A 6,000-nucleotide genomic window follows, 5' to 3' on the forward strand; every position below is an offset into this window, starting at 1 on the left:
GTTAATTGGTATCAGCCTGCACTCACTCACCTTCAGAGGTGGTGAAATGGGCTTGAGTCTAAGGAGGATGCAAACTTCAAATACCAGTGTGGGACTCAGACAGGCAGCCCTAAAATTAGTTCCAGGTGCTCCAGCTGAGCTGGAGAAGGCCAGGAGTGGAGCTTTAAGGAAAAGAGACACACAGAGGATTGGACTAGAAGACCCTGCCAATGATACCAAAAGCACCAAACCCAACCATTTTTATTGCAGTCATAGCATTCAGGGTAGGCCGTAACAGAATTTAACATGAAAGCTGCGAAAAAGGAGGAGGGAATAAAGGAAGGAAGCAGGCCCCAACGTAAGGAAAAGCGTGCTCACACGGTCATATCTAGGTGCGTCCACCATACAAGTGTTAAGGGGGAAGAAGAAGGGGTCTCCCAAACTTCACTCCCCACTTCTAGGAGGCCAGAGCTTGGCATTTAGAATGCTGACAAGCAGGCAGACGTCAGTACTGGTACAGCTGTGCAAAGCTATCTGAGGCTACCACCGTCTGGAATCTTAAGTCTCAAAATGCTTGTTTCTAAGTAGTACCTTGGCGCGTTTGTATAGTCACTATATTATTTCCTTCCCTGTTAGAACACCAAAAAAAAAAAAAAAAAAAAGCCAACCTCAGTTACCTTTTTTTTTTTTTTTTTTGCGGCACGCGGGCCTCTCACTGCCGTGGCCTCTCCCGTCGCGGAGCACAGGCTCCGGATGCACAGGCTCAGCGGCCACGGCTCACGGGCCCAGCCACTCCGCGGCATGTGGGATCTTCCCGGACTGGGACACGAACCCGTGTCCCCTGCATCGGCAGGCCGACTCTCAACCACTGCGCCACCAGGGAAGCCCATCAGTTACCTTTATTAATCAGTATTTCTCAGGCAGAGTTCTCTCCTTACAAGTGTTCACAATGGCAGCAAATTATGAATGATCCCAACAGCTCAGCTCTCAGAAACTCCCATCTATTCCCTTTGATGGTGTCATCACAACGGCTCGACAAGCCTATAATACACAGTCTCAGCTACCAGGCCGGCCCAGTCCTCGGTGGCCCGGGAGTTGCAATGTAGGTGGTCAGATGAGTGTGGGTGAAGACTACTACAGAACGAAGGGAAATTGAGTACCAAACCTGGAGACCTGACTCCACTTGGGAAAAAAAAAAATTTTTTTTTCCTGAGGTAAGTGAAAAATGGGATGAAATGCGCCTAGGAGGAAACGTGTTTTCATTTTCTAATTCAACTCCTGCTCTACCCAGACAAGGTCAACGACAGACTAACCACATCAAGAGAACACCCCACCCTCCTCTCCCCACTCCCCACCCTCCTCTCCCCACTCCCCACCCTCACCCCAACACCCACTTCCCACTTCCTGTAAGTCAGGCATCTTCATGCTGGTAAACATTTGGGGACCAACTGCAAGCCTGAGCTCTAAAAGAGGGGCACTGCGGCTTTGAAGCCCTCCCACATGTCTCAAAGCCATGCTGAGCACTAGAGGGGCACTTGGTTTTTACACTTCAACAGCCTTTTCAACTCAAATCACTGTGCTCGGTGTGCCGGCTGCCTTCCTTTTTTAAAGCTGGACAAGGAGGGCTGGGATGTGTGTGAGTGAGAGAGAATGTATGTATGACACATGCCATGTTACAATGCAGCGTGTGTGTCACTGGTACGATATGTGTATGATATGTTTCAATGATGGGTTGCATCAGTTTAAAAATAGCACAAGGCTTCCTTCCCGTGACACAGCTCACGGCTCCAACACTTTGCACAAACGTATTCAGGGCCTAAACCTCGGGACAGTGATCCTAGGGGGCTGTGGGTGTTTTGAAATGAGGTCAGTATTTTGAATTCTTAAATAAGGGAAGCAAAAATTAAGTAAATTGAAGAACCAAAGCCGAGCTCCCTCCCCTTCCTAGGAATAAAGAACTGGTAAGCGCCATCCAAAGGACTTTATAAAACCCACACAATGTCCGAGGTCTCAGTATTTACAGAACCACCTGTGTCTCATCATACCTAAGTGTCTTGTCAGCCTTCCCTTCAGACAGACACTTATGTTCTTATTGAATCATTTACATATTTTAAACTTATTCATTGAGTTTGACATCCACCCACTTAATAAACAACAGCAGCAACTATAATCATTTCTATGTGATTTGTGGGGAAACCAAGGTGAGTTTCCAATGTCGGTGTTTCTTCCTAATCATGTATCTATTTTATCCAACATTCGGACAAGAGAGGGATTTAAATGTCTGAAAAGGCTATGGGCAAGGACGCGGGAAGGAAGATCATTTCTGAATCCAGAAAACATTTCCTAGTCTTGCATTTGGTGGGACAAAGGACTAAAACAAACTAACAGGAGACAAAATATGGGCTGTAAATAAGGGAGAAAGAGAGCAACGAGAAAGGTGTCCATCCTGAAACTCGGCTTCCTCTTACCTCTTCTCTTCCTTTACGGAAGAGGAAGAGCAGCTGCCACATAGGAGAAGGAACACCTCAGGGCAGAAGTTTGCTTCTCGCACCTTCCAGTGGGAGGAAGAAACCACACCGAAGTGTGGGGGGAAGTAGGGATCCAAGGTGGAAATACAAAGGATGGTTGTAGAGAGGATGTTTTAGCAGATAGAGATGAAAGAGGGGCGAGTTGTCCTAACACAAAGGTGAGCCAGGAGAAGCAGCAGCAGCCGGAAGCGCAGCCCTGAGGCCAGGAGAGCCCGCACAGGCAGGGGCCGTCCCCACAGACCAGGAAAAATGCCCCACGGCTGGGCCTGCCACACTCTGCTTCCCTGAAACCCCAACATGTTCAACAAAGGATCAGGGAAGAATGATTTCTTATTAAAAATGGGACTGACGGTTTCTTCCCATCCTTTCTAAGCAAAGATTCGAGGTTGCGGAGGCTTGATTTTTATGTGCCAGGGTGAGTTAGGAGAGAAGAGACAGAAATAATAGTGAAATCCTTTGAACTCCCCGCCAAACAGAGAGCAGGGCGGGGGCGGGGGGGCGCGGGGGAAAGTAGGACCTTTGTAATTTGTTTAAAGACAGAAAGATGTCCCCCATCCCCCAGTTCTGCTCCAAAGCGGATTTCATATGCCAACGGCAGTGAGGACCATAGACCCAGCCCAACATCTTATTTTCCTGCTGAGGAAGCTGAGGGCCAGAGGTCAGGAAGCAGAAAGCTCATCTCTCCCGGCCCTCCTTCCATACTTGGATCTTACAGACAGCTGGGAACCTGGCAGATGCCAGCCCCTGGGCAGGCCTCAGCTCCCGCAGAGAGCAAAACCAGAACTTGGCTCACTGTTGAGTGCGGAATCCTCATCCTCGTGGATGCTTAAGCACCTGTGAGGCCTAAAGTACAGGTGGGCTAGGAAAGGGGGAGGAAGGAGACTCATCTATTGTAGAATCTTTTAAATGCTAAACTGGTGGTGACAGGAATAAAATTAAACCTGCCTAATTCGGTGCCTGGGTTTGGAGACTGGTGACTGGTCCTTTAAATGCTTTCTTCTCCACCAGAGTTGAGAGGTGATGGAGGAAAGGGAAGGCAATACAATGACAAACCTAATTTAATAGACATCTTATCTTTCGAAAAACTCTCTGATGTTGACAGAAGAATACTAAGAATACCCAGGAAACCTTTCAACAAGAAGATAGTGTGAAAATTGTGAAGCCGGCAGCCCTGGCTTATCTGATCTCCATCTACAGCCCATTGTTTCCTGCAAATACACAGGGGAAGCTGGGGCTGAGGGGTTAATGTTCAATAGGCATCTTCCCCCTTAAGGTGTGCCCCTGGGGACAGAAGGGCAACCCAGCATTACCCTAGAATGGGACCAATCACAGGGAAAGCCAGGGCTTCGTGTTTGTCAGGCTGGCTTCCCAGCAGCTCCTTTTAAAAGAACAGGCACCGTCTTTAGGAGAGATAATCCCACAATGGAGGTCCATTAAAAGTATTAGGATGTAGACCGCCACCATGATCCTCGGGAGGAGAGCTCTGTCCTGACAATAGACAATTAAAGCTGATAAATCCAAGCTACTTGTTGCTGTTCTAATGCCTCCTAATTGTATGCTACTTGTCCCTGGTTCCAGCATTCAGGGATGAAGCACATCACTCTAATCTCCAAAGTACCTGACCTACTTCCTACAGGATCTTTTCAGCATTCTTGTCTCCCCATCTGGACCCCTTTTTCTCTTCTACTTTTCTCCTCTTCCTCATAGCTTGAGGAGAGGAGAAGGAAGGGTGTTGGTGGGGAGGGGGTGTCGGAACAGAAGGTTGCCTCCAAATCAATACCCCTGGGGCCTCAGACAGGTCACTAATCGGTAACAGCTAATCATGCTCACCGACACACCAGTGACTAGCCTGCCCTTCGCATTAGACTCAGTGAGTGGCACGGGGCACGCGGATGATCCAACTGTTAGATCACTGCTGGCTGCCAAATCTGCAAGTGCTCATGTGTGCTGAGCATATGCCTCGGTGATTCTATTTGTAGCTGACATCTCACTAATTATGCTGCCACCACCAGCTACTCAGAGCAAAGCATTCATTTCTCACCCAGCGCTCCAAAGCATATAATTCTATCTCAGCAACAGAGCTTCAAATGCCAGTTTGGTGCCTGCCTGCATGTGTGTGCTCTCCTTCCAGAAACTTAGGAAAGGAGCAAAACTATCTTTGCAATACAATTTTGGCCTTACGGTTTATTTTTTATGTTGAAAAATCTTTATTAGAGCCATCTATACCTTCCCCAGTCAGTATCCTAAAGAGTACGTTGTGGGCTTCCCTGGTGGCGCAGTGTTTGAGAGTCCGCCAGCCGATGCAGGGGACACGGGTTCGTGCCCCGGTCCGGGAAGATCCCACATGTCGCGAAGCGGCTGGGCCCGTGAACCATGGCCGCTGAGCCTGTGCATCCAGAGCCTGTGCTCCGCAACGGGAGAGACCACAACAGTGAGAGGCCCACATACCGCAAAAAAAAAAAAAAAAAAAAAAAAGAAGAGTACTTTGTGATCAGTCCTTAAAAAAATACAATAATTTTTTGGTTGTTTTAAAAATAAATCCTTGTATTTCAGATATACGTACTGAAATACTTATGGGTGAAATCATGCTTTCTGGGATTTGCTTCAAAACCCCTCAGGTTGGGGTACAGATGAAACAATCCAGGTCTTGAGTTGATAATTGTTGAACTGGGTCATAGGGTGCATTATATCATGTTCTTCAGTATTGTAAACAAAATTTTATATTAAAAAGGTGAAAAAAAAACTTTAAAGTTCTGCCTGATTGACCCATGCTGTTGAACTCAAGTTTATCACCTTTTGTTAGTGGGAATGCACGTTGAGAAGCACTGATACAAAATGAAGGAGGCACCTACTTGCTATCCTGCCCCTGTGAAAAGAAGCAGTCTCTGGGATTGCAGTCATTTTGGGGGACAAGTTTTTTTAGTGTTTGGCAAATGTAAGGCATCTTTAGTGCCCTTCAGCATGAGAGGTATAACAGTCACCAAATATGTTTAATTTCGCCCTTCTGATAAAATTGAAAATTGTGCCTCACTGGATGCTGTTTTACAGTGACCCCACTAGGAAATGATTAAGAGCCCGCCTTGGGCTGAAAACATATATGCTACAGGCGGTAAAACAACTCATAGCCATCAGAATCGGTCCCTGAGTCATGCACCCTCCTCCAGATAGAGGGACCAGGAATAAAATATGGCAGATAACTCACTTTTTCTCTGCAGTATTCTGAGCCAGCAGCTGGCAGCACCCAGCAGGGGCTCAACTGATAAACTGTGTCAAAGTCAAACCATTTGTTAGCTCCAAAGGAAGGAGAACAAGCTGAAAGATGGACTCAGGAAGTAGATTTATCTGGTGCAACACATTAACTAGTATAAATACCAGTGGAAAAAGTAAACACATTTACCCAGCAAGAAAGGACTAATCACAAGTACCTCACTGCTTAACTCAATGTTCTCCCGAAGCTTTTCACTCATCAGACAAGTGACACCAATTCGTCTTG

This window comes from Mesoplodon mirus (genome assembly GCF_964341445.2).
Source record: "Mesoplodon mirus genome assembly, chromosome: 10".
In the NCBI taxonomy this organism is placed as follows: Eukaryota; Metazoa; Chordata; class Mammalia; order Artiodactyla; family Ziphiidae; genus Mesoplodon; species Mesoplodon mirus.